Source organism: Aptenodytes patagonicus, chromosome 1, assembly GCF_965638725.1.
Source record: "Aptenodytes patagonicus chromosome 1, bAptPat1.pri.cur, whole genome shotgun sequence".
Classification (NCBI taxonomy): domain Eukaryota; kingdom Metazoa; phylum Chordata; class Aves; order Sphenisciformes; family Spheniscidae; genus Aptenodytes; species Aptenodytes patagonicus.
In genome coordinates this window covers 459717-480521 of record NC_134949.1, presented here as the reverse complement: position 1 = coordinate 480521, position 20805 = coordinate 459717, and the positions used below count along the sequence as shown (strand labels likewise).

General features: G+C 57.8%; 1 protein-coding gene across 2 annotated transcripts in view; it reads left to right on the top strand.

Moving 5' to 3' along the window:
• The first annotated feature begins 341 nt into the window (after positions 1-341).
• The window catches only part of SHANK3 (SH3 and multiple ankyrin repeat domains 3), a 404972-nt gene continuing 384508 nt past the window's right edge, over positions 342-20805 (top strand). For both annotated transcript variants that reach the window (XM_076341473.1, XM_076341380.1), the window contains exons 1-2: positions 342-375; positions 9632-9681. The gene's annotated coding sequence lies outside the window, so the exon portion shown is untranslated. The remainder of the gene's footprint in view (positions 376-9631; positions 9682-20805) is intronic.

Genomic DNA, 20805 nt, shown 5'->3' with positions numbered 1-20805 from the left:
CGGGGGCGCCGTGCAGCGGGGCAGCGGAGAGCCCGGGGTGCCGGTGGCGGGCGCGGGGCGGTGACCCCTGGGGGCGGCGGCCGGTGCGGGTGCCGGGGCCGGAGCCGGAGCAGCCGTCTCTGAAGTTTCCCTCCGCCCGCCCCTTCCCGCGCGCACCGGCTCCCCGTTGCCATGACAACTCCTTAAACTAACACCCGCTGCCGGCGGCGGGGGCCGAGTTCGCGGAGGATCCGCCGCGCGCGCCGCTCCCCGCCCCGGCCCCGCCGCCCCCGCTCGCCGCCCCGCTCCGCGCTTCTCCCGCTGCCGGCGGCCGCCGCTGCCCCCGGCCGCGCCGCGGCTATGGTGGCTCGGGCCCCGCCGCCCGTCGCTCCGCAGGTAACGAGCGGCCCTGGGGCAGGGCCGGCGCCGGGCTGCCCCGCGCGGCGGGGGTGTCGGCGGGCCCGGGGCGGGGAGCGCGGTGCGCGGAGCGGAGCCGGACGCCCGCAGCGGCGGGGTCAGCCCTGCGCGGGGGAGCGGGCGGCTGCGGTGCCCCGGGGATCGCGCCCCGGGCGCCCGCGGAGGGTCCGGCTCCGGCTCAGGGTCCGGGTCCGGGTCCGGGCGCGCAGGTGCGAATTCGGGCGGAGGGACGGTGGCTCGCCGCGGCACAGGCGGGGGGGCTCTGCCTGTCGGCGGGCTGGACCCGGGGCTGCCAGGGGTTGGTGCCACGGCGAGTGGGAGAAGCGGCTGCAGCAGCCCCGCGTGCAGGTGGAGCCGCGGCTGGCGGCGGGTTTGCCGGCTGGGGCCGGGGGTTGTGCGCTGCCGTGCAGGGGGTGCCCGGGTGGGTGGGGGCCGGGGAGTGCAGGGGGGGTAGCAGCGCTGGGCGGTGAGAGCATGGGGCGCGGTGCCGTGGGGCGTGCAGGGGAGCAGGGGCTGTGGTTTGCATTGGTGTGCTACCGGGTGGGGGCTGTGGTTTGCAGTGGGGTGTCTGTGCTGGGCATAGGGCTGTGGTGTGCAGTCCAGTGTGTTTGTGCCAGGGAATTTGGGCCGTGGTTTGTGGTTGGGTGCCCATCCTGGGAGTTAGGGGCTGTGGTGAGCGCTTGGGTATGTGTTTTGGGGAATGGGGCTGTGGCTTGCATTGGGATGTATATGTGGGGTGGCCGTAGCTGTGGTTTGCAGTGGGATGTCTTGGGGGATAAGGGCCATGGCTTGCATTGGGATGTCGGCACTTCAGGACAGGCGCTATGGTTGGAAGTGGGGTACCTGTGCTGGGGAGTAAGGGCTGTGATGTGCTTCGGGGCATGTGGACTGGAGAGTAGGGACTGTGGCAGTAGTGGGAGTCTTATTTTGGAGGATAAGGGCTGAGATTTGCAGTGAGCTGAATGTGCTTGGGGATAGATGCTGTGGTTTGCAGCGACACATACATGCTGGGAAGTAGGGGCCATGGTTTGTGGTTGGGGGTATATGCTGGGGAACAGGAGCCCTGCTTTTCGGTAGCATGCACACAGGCAGAGCGTGCATCAGAGGATGGGCACACCTGTGCAGAAGCATTTAGGTGGGCAGGGGGACTTCTGGTGAAGGCATGGCATTGCTTTTGTAGCATGTGGCATTGCTTTTGTAACTTATCTGTTTGTGGTCCTTGTATATCTGTGCATAATTGGGTGTATCTACCCTCAGGTTGCACATACCTATGCATGATGCTCAGCGCACCATTTTTCTGTGTGCTCTGTTGTCTGTGTGTAAGCACAATTTGTGTAGTAAGTCATCTCCACCCCAGGCTGTCATGGATAATGAGCTGTTCTCTGGACTCAGGGTATGCTGGACAGACTTGTGTATGGGATTTGTGTGGTTGTGTTCTTGTGTCTGAGCCTCAGCTTGCAATTTTGCCTGTCCCTGATGTCTTGGGGAACTGCTGGAAAAGTGAGAGTCTGCCACTCTCCTACTCATCCAAAACTGGGTCAAGGAAGCAGGAAACTCCAGAGCTGGGTTTGACTGCACAGGTACTGGTACCCATGAGTGCCTGTGAATGCTTGTGTAAATCAGGATGCTAGCATGAAGGGAGCAATGGATTTAAGCAAACAGGATTTAAACAGGAACCATACCTGCTGTTTCTTGCCTTGACGTCTATGGACAGGGATCCTCAAAGTGTTCAGTGATGTAACAGTTACATGTCAGGCATCTGTGAGAAACACAGTCAAACATGAGGCTAGCTTTGCAACTGTACCTATAGCAAGGCATGGTGGGAAAATGTCTTGCTGTATTAGCATACAAGGTGTTCTTTTAGCTGTTGTGTGTTTGTGCCAGAGTCTTGGGTTGCAAGGAGAGGACCTGAGGACTTGGGCACTGACCTCTGCAGGGCTCTGGTCTTCTCTTGGTCTAGGTCTCCCGGAGGGTGCCTTTGCCCAGGATGTGCAATTGCTCTTGGTCAGTGTCTGCTGGGCTGGCCGAGCAACGCTTGCTGCGGCCCTTGCAGATGTGGACATTGCACAAGACCACATGCTCTGAGAGTGTGAGTGGGAGCTAGAGACCTTGGGACTGCGGGACTATGCCTGAGGCACAGCGCATGGTGCGTGCATTGCTTGTGTGCAGGCAATGAGGCTTGGGGCTCAACTTGCCTGGGAACAGTGCAGGGGCAGGGATGGCTCCTACCTGGGGCACGGTAGGGTCTTTCCACCCCAGAACTTCATAAACTTCACTAAAAACTTTTGTTGTCATTCTGTCTCAATAGTGACATGCAGGTAATGGAGACAACACATAACAAGTTTCCATAATTTCTTTTTACACTAACACTTAAATGCATTACAAAGTTCTTGTGCATTTTGCACCTGCACAGTAGCCCTCTGTGGAGATTTTGCTGACTATGCCAAACTTGCAAGGTATGTGGCAAAAGGGGCTGAGGGCAAAAAAGGGCACAAAGGAGAATATTACAAGGTCCTTTTCTCAGATAATAACCGTGTTTTTTTTCCTGTTGTACAGCATGTAACACCTAAATATTCATATAACACCTAAGTATTCTTAATATTGTTAGTATTATGATATGAATAATGCATATTTGTACTGTTTGTGTTTTGTACTGCATTGTTCACTTAACACTGTTGTGTTCTGGAGGTGCACACAAACAGAACACAAGCAGCCCACTACAGAATATTCTATTGAGATTTCCACCAGCTAAAAATTACTACTGCTGCCTCTGCACAGGAGTGCGTAAGTGCATATGCAAATGGTGAGGCACGTGTGTGCAAGTGGTGAGGAGCAGAGTATGGGGCTGTGGGGTGTGTGTGGGGTGGGGAGGGGGGCCAGGGTGGCAGGCTGGGCTCCCCTTCCCATCTCACAGAGCGCGGCAAAGCGCGTGTGAAGCTGGGGCATCTCAGTGGGGGGAGGCTCCCTGATGGGGGCACCGCAGGAGCCTGGGATCGATGGCAAGCTGGTCCTGCCCTGGAGCACAGCACAGAGCACGTGGCTGCAGTGGGGCTTTGCAGAGCTGGGCCAGAGGCTGGCGATGGCGTTTGGGGTAGAGCTGAGCTCTCCCATGAGAGCTGGGGCAGGGGCACGTGTGCAGTGGGGGTGTGGGAGTGGAGCTGCTCCTGGCAGCTGCCTTCGGGACTGAGGAGTATTCCAGGGATGGACCACAGCTGGGAGGTCGTGTTGGGAGGGCCAGCCGCTCAGCAGCACTCATGGCTCCTGCCCCTCTCTCCCTTTGCGCAGGAGACAAGGAGGAGCTGCAAGGGGAGCCAGAGAAGCTGAGGCGAGCAGAGCCATGGGGCAGGGAAAGGGTCCCCTCCTGAGCAGCAAGGGGGACTGGCCGTGCCATGCCCTGCCCTACTCCGGCCTCCTCTGCCTGCCTCCTTCCCCAGCCCGGCACTGACTGCTGGCCCGGGAGGTGGGATCTAGTGGTCCAGCTCTGCCCTTGGCACCAGGAACACAAGGAGCAGGAGCTGCAGGATGCAGCGGGGGCTCGGCAGCCTTGTGTGGCTGGCAGTGCTGTGGGGCAGGAATCCCTTCTGCCCCAGCAGACCTGGAGCAGGGGGAGGCTGTGCAGCTAAAACGAGTACAAAGAGTAAATTGCCATCCCACTCCTAAATGCAGCTGAGCTGCTGTAACTGTGACAACAGGCAAAAACTCTGGTTCATGAGTGTCTTGGCTCCTGTTGGCAGTGTGGGAAGGGGAGGCAGCGCTGGCTTTGTGGAAGTCTCTCAAGGATCAGCCCAAACTTTCAGGGGATGGGGTGTCTGTGCCACTACCAGCAGTCAGGCTGCCCATCTCGTTATGAGGAGCAGAACGAATAGGGACTTTCGTAACCCGAGAAGCAGGTCGATCAGGAGACTCTTTTATCATTAAATATTGAAAGATCTTCTCTGGCAGCAGCGCATTCTCCCCTCACTGGCAGCAGTTCTGTGAGTTTGTGATTCTGGATGTTGTATGGACTCAGCTGTGACTGCATGGGTGACTTTGGGTGGGAATGGGGCTGTGCAGAGCCTGGGACGGTGCAGGGGGACCATCAGTGCCAGCTTCTCACCACAGTGAACCCCTCCCCAAGCAGAGCTGAGCCCCCAGGATGTATGCAGGATGTGCGCCCCACAAACAGCCTCCTGCAGCCTCGACTTGCCATGAGCCCTCCATGGCGGGGCCAGGCAGTTGTGCTCCAGCCCAGCCCCTGCTTTAAGGGGCTGCTTGTTTGGGAGGAGCTGGTTCTTTGGGTTGTTCTTTCATGCCAAGGTGGATGACTTTGCAAATTCCAGAACAGCAGAGAGACCTCGGTGGGCAGGGGTGGGTTTGGTGATTGGCTGGGCCTTGTTTGCACCAAGAAACCCGAGGGTGCAATTTGGTTCAGAGCTGCACTTCTCCCCAGGACAGGACCTCCCCAGGACAGGTCCTGGGCTGTGTCCCACCTCCCTACAGCTACTCCCCATCTTGGGGACTGCGGGGCTCCCTCCCCTGGGAGAGGCTGGCGTTCCTTGCTTATTTAAGGAGTGGTTTAGACTTCCAGGTCTGGATTCTTCTGCTTTTTATAGACATCCTCAGGGGAGTGCAAAGAATGGCAGGAAATTCAGCAGCCCCGCAAGTGCTCAGCCCTGGACTCTATTGTTCAGCACTGGCGGAAGCTGGCCAGAGGCAGGGCTGCCTGGGGGACCTTCCCCTGCCCGGAGGAGGCTCAGTGGAGGCTCAGCCACGTCCTTACAGCGTGATGTAATGTTTCCTGGCCTTGGCAGAAAGGGCCTACAGCTCCCGGCATGCATGGGCATACAGGACATCGCATGCTGGGGCTTGGGGGCTGCAGGCTGTACCCCTTCTTCAATGTCTCCTGCTCCTCTGCAGGGTCTCAGATCCATGGAGCTGTGACAGGATCCTGCTGGGACATGATGGCCGTACTTGAGCTTGCCCTGACTGTCTGCTCACCTCCAGCCTGAGTCCCACAGGCCCCTGGGGGCCATGTGGAGCAGCTGTGCCTGACCAGGCTATGCCAAGCAGTGCCGTGCTATGGTGACAACTGGCCAGTGGTGTGGCCAGACCAGTGTCTGAGCTTGGTCTTACACAGAGATGTGCAGTGGTGTCTGCCTGTGGCACTGCAGCCCTTGGCCCGCATTTGTGGCTGCCCTATTGCCGGGGAAGGCTTTGTCTGCATTTCTTGTCTGGAGCAGCTGGAATGGATTCCTTGACGATGCTTGCAAGAGGGACTAAGTGGCATTGTCCCTTTGTGGGGTCAGGGCCCTGGGAGACCTCAGGATGCAGAAATGGGCACGTCCCCTCTGTATGAACCCTGATCACAGGCATCTGTGTGTGTCCCATCTGTCATATCATAACCCCATGGACATCTCTCTGTGCAGAGAGGCATTTCCACAACCCTCCTGAGATAGGAGTCTCCAGATGCTTCCCAGCTCCCACTTCTGTCTTGGGGACAGTTTTACTTCCACTGACTTGTCATTTCTGATCATGTTATGTTTGTTAGACTGCTGGGAACCAGCTGCTGTGGTTACTGCGAGTCTGCAGTCCTTGCCTCTTATCCTGGAAAGGGAAGAAGCGGAATGAAAAGCAGGGAATCTGGACATTCATGATAAAAGAGTCAAACTTAGACAAGCAAAAGGCAGAATTGCCATTCATGAGCAAGAGGAATAACAGCCTCCCTGGAGCTCTCCCTGCTAGTCTGAACAAGGCCCCTCTGGTTCCACAGACAGCAGGGTCCTCAGGGACTGTGAGGGCTAGAATCGTGGCGGTGTGCAAGCTGCAGTCTAAATACATCGCAGATCATCTGCATAATTTATTCTTCTGTGAAGAGTTTAATTTATCAGGTCCAATAATAAACTCATAAATCTCCTTTGCCTGTTATCAGGGTTGGGAGAAGATGCTCGTATTATAAGCATTTAATTTATCTCCTGAGCTGCTTCCCATGCAGATCAGTGTCTTTGACATTACTGGATGTATATTCCCATGGTTGTCGTTCCACCGAGCCCTCATCACCCGAGGACAAAAAAGATGGTGCTCAAGAGGCCCAGCTCAGGAGGAGCCCAGGAAGTTGTCATGCTGGCCCAGATCTGCTCTGGATGTCAGGGTGGGATGGAGATGGTATGGATGAGAGCCAGGAGGAAGAGCCATCCTGCCAGAGATTGAGCAAGGCTGCTGCTGGTGCTGGGAGCCACTCTGCAGTTCAGAGCCACCCTTTGGGACTGTCTTGCTGCCTGGCCCACCTCTGGCACTGCCCCGAGGCTGCAGAGGGGCAGCGGGTATTGTGGGAGCTGGGGACTGGCTGCCTGCGCTGAGGGGTGATTCTGCTGGCCGTCAGCAGACTGCAGTGGAGCCTGCAGGAGGGGGCTGCACAGCCTTGCCAGATTGCTGCTGCTGGTAACTTTGGTTGGTATCCTCACCCACAGAAGCCTCTAGATCTGGCTGGGAACTTGCACCGTTCTGGGCCTCAAGGGCTTTCTGTGGCAGTGAGCTATACCATCTAGTTATGGGCGATGTGGAGAAGTATTTCCTTTTCTTAGTTCAGGATCCCACGACATTTTCTGCTGCCTTCATGCTGTGAGATGAAAAGAGCAGAAGTGTCGTCTCCTTTCTGCAGACTGTTGAGGATGTTACAGCCTTTTATCTGTGTCCCTTCTTATTTGCCTCCTTGTAAGGTAGCAATCTCCGCTCTTTCTTTTCTCTTCTTATGACAGTTTTTCTTGCCCTTTGGTTATTCTTGTCTACTGTTTCTGAGTCCCCTTGGTTTTGCATTTTCCCAGGGAGCCCTGGTGCTCAGTCCTACACCCATTAGACACGTGGGGCTGTGCCCAGGATGATGGCTATGCAGGCACCTATTCCCTGTGTGCTCTGTTGCCCGTTTCGCTTCTGGTGCTGCCTCCACTGCCCCAGCCCTTCAATACCCGGGGGGATGGTGGTAGAGTTCAGCTGGTGCTTGGCTGGGTCAGGACAAGGTGCTGCCGGGGGCTCGCAGCTTGTCTTCCCAGGGTTGTGCCGTGGCTGTGCCAGCAGCCGTCACAACCTGGGATCTTGGTGTGTATCTGGGGAAGGCTTCCGTGCTCCAGATGACTGCCGCATGTGTGTGGTTTGGTTAGCTGTCCATCTGATGCCCATGCGGAGGCCCAGAGGGTGTGGAGCCGGGCCACCAGGCACGATGGGGTGTTTGGGTTATGCCACCTTTGGTGACATGTAGCTGTAGCCATGCTCCATAGCTCCAGCCCAAACCCACCGCGTCCCTGGGCTGAGGCTGCCTGGAGGTGGCAGGGTGAGCTGGGAGCATGAGCTGCCAGAGACGCCTTTGGTGGATGGGGAGTTCCTGCTCTGTGGCACCACACAACCCACCCCCTCATCCGAGCCTCCTAATTGCAGCAAACAAGTCTCGTGGCACCTCTGACAGTGGTGGGGTGGGAGGGCTGGGGCTGGTCTGTGCCCTTGTCTGGCTTCGGACAATGCTCTGTGCTGCAGTGAGGGATTTCAGACGGTGCCTGGGTGGGAGGGAGGCTGTGTAGGTGTCCCAGCCTGTGACACCCTGTGCCCAGGGGTGTTACCCGTCAGCCCTAAGCCCTGCAAGGCTGTGCTTGTCGAGATTTGATGCCCCTGCAGGCACAGCAGTCCCCTGCCCCACTGCCTGCCCTGCTCAGTCTTGGTATTCCCAGTGCTAAGGGACAGGAGAGAGACTCAGTTCACTATGGTCACTAAATGTCCAAGCAGGACACACACGTGCCCTGTGCTGGTTTTTTTAGGTCCGACATAAACAGCTGTGGTAGGTTTCCTCTGTATTCATGGCACAGGTGTCCTGTGAGCTTTTCTCAAGAGGGGAGTCAATGGGGCAGTGGCAGCTGTGTCCGGAGCATGGTGCTACAGCCCCACTGGGACCTCAGCAGTGTCATTTTACAGAGAGGCACACAATAGCCACTAAGTTTTCCAGGTGCATCACAGTGTCTGTGATCCCTCTGCCAGTGGAGGCTGGAGTATATCTTACAAAATGTTTAAAGCCTGGTGGCACCCCAGCTGCCCACGTGGCACACCGCGAGCTCTCTGCAAAAACAGGATCCTTGCCGCGGCCCCTTCGCCCTGCAGCACCTTGCACTTGCTGACACCAGCTGCAACACAACAGGCGTGCTCCAAGAAATCCCAAGTCATACATTTTTAATTTTCTACAACAGAGCAGCCATTTCAGCCACTCACTCAGAAAGGATCTTTAATGAGAAGTGAGGAGAGAGAGCATGCACATTTCCAGCACACAAAGAGAGCAGAGACATTATGGATACACTTTTCTCTTCTCCTGTCTGCCCATAGCTGTTCCTGAATTTAGCCTGGGGCACTTGCCATGTTGTCTTCTAGAGGTGGGCTCAGCTGGGCCCTGGTCCCCTGTCGCTCGTCCTGAACAAGAGAACAAGAGGGTTGACCCTGTGGAGGAACTGACCCTTAGCATTGATGGCTTTTCAGCTCGAGCCTGCCTCTGCTCTCAGGCTGCATCCTGCCCAGGACTTTGCCTGGGAGCGGATGAGCCAGGGTGGGAGAGGCGCATGAGGACCCCCACTGACCCAGGGTGGGAGAGGTGCTTGAGGACCCTCACTGACCCAGGATGGGAGAGGTGCTTGAGGACGCCCGCTGACCTAGGGTGGGAGAGGAGTACAAGGACCCCGCCAACCCAGGATGGGAGAGGTGCTCAAGGACCCCTGCCGACCCAGGGTGGCTGCGTCTGCCTTCCCTGGCGCTCGGGCCTGGGCTGTTCACTCGGGAAGCTGCATTGCCCTCGCACACAGTCTCGCTGAGCCGTGCTGCAGGGCCAGCGGAGACAGCGGGCTGCCAGTTGTCCAGCCTGCTTGGGCAAGGGGCGGAGCCCCTGTGGCTCTCCTCAGGGGGCACCAGATGTGCCTGTCCACGGGGTGAGGATGGGCTCGCATGGGCAGGAGGGCTTGGGGCACAGTGCTTCTGCTTGCTGTAGGGAAGCCAGGGACGCTCTGCTGTGGCAGGGCGGCAGGTGTTGGTGCAAGCCGTAGGTGACCTTGCCTCTCTCCCTGGTGTCCTGTAGGAGGTTTGCTCTGGGGATGCTCTTGTTCCCAGCCCTGTGGGTTCCACACCTCCCTGCTGTCCTGAGGCTGAATCTGCTGTCTACATGGGTGCAGCGTGCCTGGGGGCCATGTATGTGGTGCGCTGCACTGATGCTGTCCTTGCTCTCTGTTGTCCGCAGGTTGATGAAGAGGGAGTGCTGTGACCCCGTGCCTGTGACAGTCATTTCAGGTAAGCACTGTTCTGTTCTTCCCTTTCTGCCTTTAGAAATACCCTGGGCCTCCTGATGGGAGGTGGTGGGGAGAGGGCTCAGACTGGTGAGGGCTCTGCAGCCTTGTCCTGGGAGGGGATGGCCTGTCTGGGGCAGTGGGGACAGGGACCCAGCTCTGGTGCTCAGGGGCAGCTGCATGGAGATCTGAGGGCAGAAATGGGGCTTGTGAGGGTTGGCAAAGGATGGCAGGGCTCAGGCTGGAGGGGACAGGACGCATTCAGGCAGGCTGCAAGTGATGCAGAAGTTATGAGTCAGGGGTAGGTCATTACTACATGACATGCTTTGAGGAGGCATCAAGAGGAAAGGTCCTGGGGGAGACTGGCTAACCAGGTATGCCTGGGCCCATCCAGCTGGGATCCAGAATCTCTGTCTGGGACAAGTATGACTGGTCTTGGAGGACAGGAGGGTTCCTGGACATCACACTGGTGTGGGTGCTTCTTCCAGCCCTGGCTGCTCAGATGCTGCCTCATGCAATGGGACTTTTTACTGCCCTGCCTGAGGACACCAGACCCTTTGCAGGCGCTGCCCGTCCCCAGCACTGGTGTGGCTGGTGATCATGTCACTCCACAGCTGTACTCATGGACTGGGTGCTGCATGCATGCTGCTCTACAGACCAGGGCAAGGTCTTGATGAGAGCTGGGTGTGAATGTGCAGCATGTTGTGAAAGGCATTTTCTTTGGCCACACTGAGTCATTTAGGCTTTTGGTGCTGTCTCTGTGGCTGCTGTCAGGCTGGCACGAGGGGAGTTGCAGTGCCATGGTGAGGCCAGCCAGCTCCATATATGCACAGTGAACCTGCAGCACCATTGCTGGCAGGTTCCAGAGCTCATGTCCCACAAAGGGAAGGAAAGCAATGGTGGGTGCCCCTACCCCAGGATGCCAGGCCAAGGGCAGGGGCGGCACATGCTTTCTCCCAGGGCACCGAATGGATGTGGGCAGGGGAGGGATGCAGCAGCTGCTTGCTGTGACTGTGGTAGGGCCATAGCCTGGCACAGAGGGAGAAAAAGGCAGCCAGAGCTACCCTGGGGACAGGGAAGCATGAGGGATGACATGGGAGAGGGGAGAGAGGAAGCTACTGCCCACAGCTGGTGGAGAAGCAGCTTGAGCTGTAAGACACAGCTGGGGAAAGGTGGGGGAGAAATGTCCCATGGGAGTGGGAGATGGCAAATGACAAATGTCTGCCCATGATCTGGGGTTGGTCTGTCCCCTGCCTGCCTTATGATCTTTGCTTGGTGGATCCTGCCCCGAGTCGTGCACTGCCCTGGCCTCTGCATGCTCCTCTGAACAGCCTTCTCTCTTCCCTCTCCACAGGGGTTTCTTGGTGCCCAAGGACCCCAGCCCCTACCTGGCAGAGTACCGGCGGGTCCCTGCCAGTGGAGGGTCTGGTTGATGCTGTTCCCGCTCCAGGTGTGCACACCTGGAGTGTGTCCCTGAGGGTGTGTTCCCACCTACTGCTTGCCGTGCACCAGTGCAACCAGTGCTGGGGCTTGCAGAGGAGCAGGACTCCAGCTTCTGCCCCCATCCCCAGGCTGTGACCTGCCAACCCCATTCATTGCAGACGTTTGCTATGTCCCACCCCAGGGCAGGGACGAGCTGAGAAGTGAGGGACCCCTGTGCACGTGCACACCATATGGACACTTCTGTGGGGCTGGGGATCAGAAAGTCCCAGCTTCACCCAGCCCCTTCTCCCTGTGCACTAGGTAGGCTGAGCTGTGGTGTGCAGCAAGCAGTGTATATCAAGCTTCAGGGTGAAGGCTTGGAAACCAGAGGGTGAAACAAAGGAAACATAAAATGCTAATGCACAAGAATAGTGGGTGCTTTTTCTGGCTTCAGCAGGCTCTTTTCAGAGCCTGCAGCTTCATTCCAGGACCCCTGAAATGTGTTGCCACTCCAGATAATTCACACTGCCCGTGCAGGGCTGGCTGAGCCGTGTGGGCTGAGCCACGTGGGCTGTGCTGCGTGTTTCTGTACAGGGGCTGGCTGTGCTGTGTGGGCTGTGCTGCGTGGGCTATGCTGCGTGTTTCTGTACAGGGGAGTTGCTGTGCCATGCTGTGCCGTGCTGTGCCTTGCTGTGCCAGGCAGTTCGGGGCTGGGGAGCTGCTGCACTGCGAGGGGTGCTTCCCCACAGGGCTGCAGGGCTGTGCCAGTTGTCTAAGCACTAGCTGCCAATGCAGGGCAGGTGCAGTCTTGAAATATATGTGGTGGGGATGAATTGTGTTTGAACTGAGATGTGGGCATTTATCCAAGCTATTCTTCTACTGGCTTGTCTGTTCAATGAAGTCAGTCCTGCCTGGTCCCAGAGCACATCCATGACTTGCAGGGCTTAAATCTGACTGCTGTAGCAGCATCATTTCTGAACACTTGCAGCAGATCACCCCACAGAAGACAGCGCTCTGACCTGGTCCTCCTCGTTCTGCAGCAGAACAGCAGATCCCAGTGGGAGCAGGGCCCCATGGAGCTGGGCTTGGTGAAGGCAATCCCTGTTGCAGAGCTTTGTTCCTAGCCCTGAAGGGGAAGGACCATCCTTCCCTGCTACAGCAGGAGCCCAAGTCTGTGGGACATGGGGAGGCTTCTCAGCGTCTGCGGGAGGCTGTGGCTGAGTCAGGAGCCTGGCTTAGTCCTGCTCCACTCTCCCCGCCGTGGCTACCTGGCCAGCTACTGCCTGGAACCTCTTCCCCGACTCCTGCCGGTGCAGCAGCTCTGCCCTGTGCTGCCTCTGCAAGGTGGGACGGGGCTAGGGGCAGGGCTGGGCAGGGGTGCAGGGCGGGGAGGGGAAGGATGCCAGAGAGGCGATTAGCATCTCGGTCCCAGACAAACAGATGGAGGCAGTGTTATCCTATTACCTAAGGGCTAAGCGGGAGAGGCTGAACAGTGTGTTCAGGCTGGCTGATTAGTGGGCGCTCTGGGCTCCTGCAGCGGCAGAATGTTTTTCTGGGGTGCCAGCCACCCTGACACCAACTCTGGATAGTGTCTGCACCCGGGCAGCACCGAGTCCCTGGGAACAGGTCAGATATACACTCCTAGACATGGGGTCAGCACTGGCAGCTCTGGACCCTGTGCTCTGCTGCTGGGGCCTGGAGCTTTGGCAGGGAGGCCAGGGTGCCTGCAAGGTTGGGGTGCAGGGGCTGTGCTGGGGCAGGGCCAAGGCCCTCGCAGGTGAGGCTGAGCGAGGGGATGGTGATGGGACCTTGCTGGTGGCGATGATGAGGGGGCGGTAGGTCCTGGCAGCAGCAGGGCTGTCCAAGTTGCTTCACGGATTGTGTAATTCCTGGAGGTCCTTGGGTTTCTTGCTTCTTGCTGTGTCGTGCTCCTCCTAAGCTGGAGCTGGGGGGGTGGATGTACGGTGCAGGATTGTGACAGATACAGGGCAGTCCTGAAGTCTGTGCAGCTCTACAGCTGTGCAGGGTGGCAAGCTGGGTCAGCCTGGGCCACGGCATCGCCCACACATCGAGGGGCTGGGTGTTTACCTGGCTGTGCTGCCGTGGGTCTGTGCCTGCTGCTCACTGTGCAGGGACACAGGTGCTTGCTGAGATGAGGGTGGGAGATGTGGGAACCTAATGCTTGGATTTACTTGTCCTTGGGCTATACCTCCTTCCTGGGCTGTGCTTACCTGCAGTTGTGCCCAGCAGTGGTGTGGGGAGATGGAGGGAGCAGATGTGCTTTCTGCCAGCCTGTCCATGGTGGGGCAGGCTCCAGGGTCTTGTTCCTCCCAGCTGTGTCCTCACATGTGTCTGACCCAGGCATGCTCCTCTCCTGCATCGATGAGCTGGGAGTGTGTGTGTGTGTGTGTCCTTATGCTCTGGCTCCACATGAGGAGCTGATGGGGGTTCAGTGACTTGTGGGACGGGAGGAGATGCCAGTCCATCCAGTGCACACCTCCAGGCAGAGGTGTCTGTGGCCAGGCTGATCCACGGAGCTCTGGAAGAGTCTGACTCCCTGCTCTGGTCTTGGTGGTGATTTCCAACTGTTCTCATGGTACTATGGATGGTGCAGTGCCGCCAGTGAGGAGAGGTCTGTCCCTGTTCCCGCTGGTCCCACATGGCAGCGTGACCTGCTGACTGGGCAGGCAGCAGGCTGCAACATGGGGGCAAGATCAGGAGACCCTGACCGAGGGTGCACAGGGCCCCGCACGTGCTCCATGAGAGCGTGTAGCTGTGGTTACCAAGGTGACTGTGTTAAGTGATGTTCCTATGGCTACATACCGCTTGCGCTCAGAGTTACTGTGGGGGGAGTGTGCGAAGCCCCCAGGATCCCCAGTGCCTCCCGGTGAGACTGTTCTTATTGCAACCATCCCCTGGCTCCTGCTCTGGAGACAACTTCCTGGAGTGGGAGAGGCTGCATGGGCAGCTCTCGGTGCTCTGCTGGGCTCTGCAGACCCCGAGGGCCCAGGGCTGGACTGGCTGTACACTCTCCCTGCCTGGGTCTCCATGCCTGGCAGGAAAGGACTTGCAGTTTGCAGACACCCCTGTTGGGACAGGCTTGGGGCAGGCCCTGTGTGATGGTGGGCCTCTGGGGACACCCTCCCCACTAGAGCAGCAGTCACCGCATCCCTGGAGCCCTGCATTAGTGGTGCCAGCTCCTGTGAGGTGCCCTCACGGCACACGGAGCCCATGGATCCCAGGTGCATTGCAGGGGAGTAGGTCCTGCAAGCTTCGAAGTCTTCAGCCACCTCTGCCTTTCCCCAGGCTCTGTTCCTCCCTTCAGCCAGGTGCACCCTGAGGTGGGGTCCTGTGGGGACAGGCTGGGGTGCTGTGTGGCCTGTGGGGCTGACTCTAAGCGTGTGCTGCACAGGGAAGGGTGAGGGCAGCCTGGGAGGAAGGACTGCGGTCACTGATGCTTCACCAGGAACCGGGACAGATATGGGAGGGGGCCGTGGGGTAGGAAGCAATGGGGACTTGCCCCATGTCTGATGGAGAAGAGCTTGGGGAGACCGGAGACATGGGTCAGTTGGAGAGGGAAAGGGGATGTCTGGGAAGTGTTTCTCCACTCTGGATTTGTACTGGAGTGAGCCCAGGTTGGGAGGCTCAAGGGACTGTCCTCACGTGGCTGGGGCAGCCGCTTGCATCTTGCTGTTGTTGTGGGAGCCTGGAGCCCCACACAGAGATGTCCTCCCTGGGGGACAGTCAAGGATGCACAGAGCCCAAGGAAAGAGGCTGGGATGGTACAAACCCAAAATTGCCTGAGTTAGTTGCTCCTGTGCAAGACCAGAAGCTGGCTGGCTCAAAGAGGGTGGGGAAGCAGCCAGGGTGCAAGCAGCAGACTCCGGGGAGGTGGGTGTGTGACAGAAACCTGGAAAGAGGCCACATGTATGGCCAGGACTGTGTGTGCAGTCCGATAGGGCTCAGTAACAGACTTTCCACCCTAGCCCGTCATTCCTGCTCTTGTGTCATTGTTCATTGCCACTTCTGCTTTACAGGAACAGCTAGAGCTGTGAGCTGCTCTTGCTAAAACCCATCAGGACAAAATGGGCTTGGTTTTAACCTGGGCCAGCTCCCTGGGCCAGCTGGCAGCGTGGGCTGCCTGTGTGTCTGCATGTCCAGCCCAGGGGTGGAAGTGAGTGCACAGGGATGGGGCAAGGACCAAACCACTGTGTCCCAACATTGCTGCTGAAATGCCTGTGTGGTGCAGCCTCAGCATGCATGTGCTGTCCTGCCTGCCAGGCCACTGTCCTACCTGCCCAGCTTGCCAAGGGAAGGGGGTACATGGCCAGGCAGCAGGCAGGGCTGAGGCTGGCAGTGGCCATGCTGCCCCAAGCCACACTCAGGGCCGTATGGCCAGTGCCGCACCGGATAGCAGGGGGACCGCAGGGACAGAGAGAGCGTTTGCTGGCCTGTGCTCCTTCCTCCTAGCTGGGACCAGCCAGTGGGTGCTGTTCCTCCACCATGCAGGCTGAGGGTCCTGGCTGTGGCTGTTGGCTCCTACTCTGCCCTGCACAGGCTGGCAGGGAGCTCTGCTGCCCATCAGGCCACCTCCGAGGGGTCTGGCTCCTTCCCGCAAGGGGGGCAGTCCTGTGTCCCCCACAGGGGGATGGGGCAGGGATGGGGCAGGTGGTGCGGTTGTGTCCTGGAACTGGGGACGCACAACCCTGTGGGAGGTAGGCAGCTGGGGGTCCGTGCAGGGCTGTGACCTGCGGGAAGCATATGTCTTTTGGGCCAGGGATTACTGCCGTCTGTCCTGTTGACCTGAAGAGTCAGTTCCATCTGGGACAGTGGCAGGAGTGAGCAGAAGGCCTTTGCTTTGGCCGAGTGGGGCTGCCATGGGGCCAGGCCAGCAAGGAATTGGCTCCTGTGGTTTTGCAGTGCTGCGCTCACTGGTGGTCAAGCACTGGGTTCCTCTCCTGCAGCAGTGCATAGGCAGGCAGTAAGGGGCTGCAGAACTGCGGGACAACTATTAAGGACAACTCTCAGGAACCCCTGTGCCAAAGACTATCGCCCCAGAACTCTGCAGACAGGATCCCCTACAAATCTCCATCAGCCATGCACTGCAGCTGCTTCCACATGTGCATGTGCTGGGGGAGTTCAGGGGTGCCCCTGCCTCTTTGCTGGGCACTCAGAGACACAGATGAGCCCTGGTGATCCCGGGCTTGCACTGCGTGGGCATAGGATGCTGCTCCTTATCCCACTGCCCCTCATTGGGGTCAGCACTGCTCTGCTGTCGCCCCAGGAAAGCCAAGTGCTGGTGCAGCGGGCTTGCTCCCAAGAGCGGTGCGTTGCGGGACTTGCCCTTTAATCATCCACACATCCCCAGTGACCCACTAACCCTGGAAAATGGAGAGAGGGAAAATCAATTGGCAGGAGAATTACCCATCAGGCCCTGTAGGACACTGTGGCCACACGCAGGCCGATCAATGAGCACTGCTCCCTCTCCCTCTCCTTGTTAGCTCTGTGCATCTTGACACAGTCTGGGGCCACAGTAAGCACAGTCCTATGCCTGCCTCTGCCCCTGCCCCTGCCTGCATGGGTCAGTTCTGGAGGACACGGGCAGTGGTGGCAAAGGACAAGGTTGGGCTGGTACAGACTGCTTTGTGCTACCTGTCACGTGGCGCTGGTATGGAGCCATGGCAAACAGCAGGGCCGACTGACCTGCTTGTGCCCAGAGAAGCAATGAGGACGGCTCCGGCATCACAGAGCCCTAGCTCTGGGCAGGGCCCGGCCCGGCAGCCCTGGGCACAGAGCTGGCAGGATACTGAGGACCAGCCCTGGGTTGGTGGGAAAGTGGCCCGTGGGAGCCCCAGACTCCCGGCACCCCACGCGGGGCGCTGAGCTCGGGCCCCATGGTGGGGGCAGAGCAGCATAGTCCCTCCCGCTCCCTGTCCCCCCCGGCGGAGGCCACCATGCCTTCCACAGTGCCTGCAATCATCGACCGGGTGTTCCAGCTGCAGCCGCAGCCGCCTCTAGTAAATCAGTAACGTCTAGCCTGTGTGAGAGGGCAACTCTGCTTGTCCCATGGGCATTGCCAGCCAAGCGAAAGCAGGCGCTCACCGATCCTTTGAGGTGAGGGCTTGACTCCCTGCAGCGGTGCGGGAGGGCTTGGGGTTCTGGGTAGGGATGTTAAACATGACCCAGGGCTCCCCGGTCCTGGGATGACTCGGGGGTGATGAGGAGCTTGCACAGTGCCTGCACGCAGAGCCGGGGCCAGGCTCGGTGCCATTTCAGGAGCAGAGCCTGGGGTGCTGTGGGAGCTGCTGGAGCAGGTGTCAGGTCCGGTCTCTGGAGGGGCAAGCATTGCCTTGGGACTCCGTGGCCGTGTCTGAAGGGTCTGGCAGGGCAGGGGTGATGCTGGTGCAAGTAGGTGGATGTGCTGCCTTGTCCCCAGTGCAGGTGCCTGGGTGCTGATCTGGAGTAAGTCAGGTGAAGTCTGTCCTAGTTGGTCCTTTCACTAGCAGCGAGGCAGAGGAGGTACCCCAGCAGCTTGTCCTGCTGCAACCGCAGCAGCCCCAGCACATGGGGCCGTTCCCAGTGATCTCAGTAGTGACAGCCCCGTGTGCTGCTCTCCACACCCACCCCGGCAGTGACTCCCCAGCAGGATGCCAGATCTCCCCTTGGCCCCCACTTGTGATGCTGCTGTATCCACTCACAACCCCAGTGCAGCGCGAGGAGCCCTGGAGCACAGGGACCTGGTGCAGCTTTTGCCCTGCCAGCATGTGGCCATAGGGGAGAGCTGGGGGGCGTCTGTGCTTCTCCCACACATCAGCATGACCCAAGTACCTGGTCCCTGCTGAGTCGGTGCTGCAATAGCTGTCGTTCCCTGCCATCTGTCCCAGGAAAGCAGCACTTGTGTTAGAGAGCAGCTGCCTGCAGCCTCCTGTACCATGCCCGAAGCGCCAGCCCTTGCTGTGCAGGCACAGCTGGGGATGTGGTGAGCCAGATGCTCCCATGCTTGCATGTCTTGGGAGACCCCGTTCCTCAAAGGGCCAGGCCTTTCAGGAGTCACAAAGTCACTGGGCATGTGAGTAGAGAGGTGAAGCCCGAGGCAGTGTACCAGCAGGCTCATTGTGGATGGGAAAGCAGGAGCTGGAAAGGGGAAGGAATTTAACCCTGATTCAGACAGGGAAAACTGCCAGTCCCAGGCAGGCTGCATTGCTTGCTGTAGTAGACTGGTGCTTGGAGGTTTCTGCAAGACAGTGTGGCTGGATGCAGGTTAACCCACTCAGGTGTTTGTGGTCATGATGCCTGTGTGGCCAACAGCCCCTGCAGAGGAAGATGCAGGAGGTGTGCAGTTCTGCTTTGCCCCCATGCTAAGACTTGTAAGATCTCCCTTGGTTCTGGAAAGATTGTCACTGTTGCTGTTGAGGTGTTAGCTGCTATTATCCTTGTTTCATTTCCAATGCTCCCTAGCAGACTGCTAGCATCTGTGGGACTGCTGCTGGGGTGGGAACTGATACCTGCCTGCGATGCGCACTCTGGGTGACAAGGGTTTTGAAGCCTGGAAAGGCACGAGCCATGCACAGGACTCCTTTGGAAGTGCATTATTTTGTGTCCCTAAGTATGAATATGGGGAAGGGGTGCCATGCAAGAGGAGACCACATAAGTGACACTTGTTTAGCCTGCAAAGTGAGGTCTGAGTATGGCTCTAATTGCTGCCTGTAATATGTATATAAATACTTACATAAACAAAGGAGGAGAGAAGAGCTGCATAGGCTAACAGACAATGCTGACGCAAGAGTAGGGTAAGCTAGCTGTGAATGAGTGGGCTAGAAATTAGGCCATTTCTAAGCATCACAGTAAAGAAGGGTCTGAAACAGCTTTCCAGGAAGAGGAGAGAGAGCGAGAGGAGACCTGGAGGAAGGAGTTTGGTAAGAGGATTTCAGATGTGCCAGCAGCCCTGTCCCTGAGGACGGAAAGAGCAACCTCCCACAGCCCAGTGCTGGCCAGCTCTGGCTCCGTACAGTGCTGGGCTCTCGCCCCAGGCTTCAGGACCTGGTGTCAATGCTGTCAACAGCCACAGGTCTTTGCACCCCTCTCCGGGCTCCCTTTGGCTGCACCAACTCACTCTTCACCCTGCCTTAGGACGGAGTGTCAGCACCTTCCCTCCACCTCAGGGAGGTGCCAGCTTCCCCTGTCTCAGGAGCAGTTCCAGCTGGCACCTCTGCTGCAGAGTGCCTTGGTTTCTTCTTCCTGCTCTTATCATGCCCTGGGGCTGCTTGTCTTCTTCAGATCTTACCTGTTACACCTTTCTAGGTCCCACCACCGCAGTGCTAGCACTGCACATTTCCCAGGATTCTCCCAGCTGGATGCCTTCCCTCCAGAGGAAGAGTAATTCAGTGACACACCAAGTGACGGCTGTGGTTCTGCATTACCTCTAACCCAGGGGGGACCTGGAGCCCCGATGGAGAACCCTGAAGATGCCAGAGCAGTGTTCAGCAGCATAGTGTGGGATGATCCCCATGGCATGGCTGCCCTTGATGGAGGGATTTGTGAGAGATGGCAGGGAAGGTGGCTTAGACTCTGTAACACTGGGAATGGTGGAGAGTGGGGCAGGCCATCAGGGAACGCTGTTTCTCACAGCGTAAGAGGTAAAGGTGGCTAGACTTTACAACCTCTTGTGAGGGCTATTGCAAAGAGTATTTGGAAATCCAAATAAACTGCTCTGCTCTGGGTTTCACTTATTGGTGCTACTGGTGGCACATGCAGGGAGCTCTACTAGACTAGTGAGGCATGACTTTCTTTGATGGAAGCATTACTGATTTGTTCCTGTCACTATAAAATCTTCTTGAAAGATTTTATAACTCTCTGATGATTTTTCATCCGTTTTTCTTGGTGTTAGAATAAGACTCATTGGATTATAATTTCTAAGATACTCGACTTGTATCTTTTTTCAAGATAAGTGATTTTTTTCCTCAGCAGAGAAGTTGATTTAATAAGAGAAAATGAATGTGAATGACTCTGCAAGTCTGTAATGGAGTTCGGGGGTGGGGGAGGCCAGTGCATTTTTCCAACCATTCACAGTTGTGTCTTAAACATTATTGGGAACTAATGAGGTACCAGAAGATTGGGGAAAAAAGCAAGAATAATCCTGACAATTGCCATCTGGAGCATTTAATTTCTCCCCCTAGTGAAATAACAAGACAGAAAAAAAGGAAAGAAATAAAATCAATGAACGGCAATAGTGGAACAGAACTACGGGCAGCAGACCACAGGCACAGGCTCAGATGGGTGCTGCTGCCAGGCTGGGCGGAGGGAGATTTGCCCCTGACAGGCCATGAGCCAGAGCCACCTCTGCCTGCTGGGACACCGTGGTTGCAGGACTGATTTAGGGGGTAGATCTTGGCTTGCTGGGTTTGTTGCCGCAGGGTGGTATCTGAGGGTGGCTGAAGCTGTGCTGGCTGAGGCAACATGAAGGGAGAGTTGTGGCATTGCTCTTGCTTAATTCCCTGTGTGGCAGTGTGTCAGAGGGAGGAAGGCAGCAGGTGGGAGCCAGGCCCCTCTGCGACAGTGCACGTTCAGAGGAAAGCTGTAGCATTTGGGGGGTCTTGTGCAGAATGGTGCCCCTGCCTGCACAGCACGGGCATGGCTCCAGAGAGGTGGCAGGCAGAGCTCAGGATCCTTCCCCAACGCCTTCGGGCAGATGGGTCTGCATCCAAAG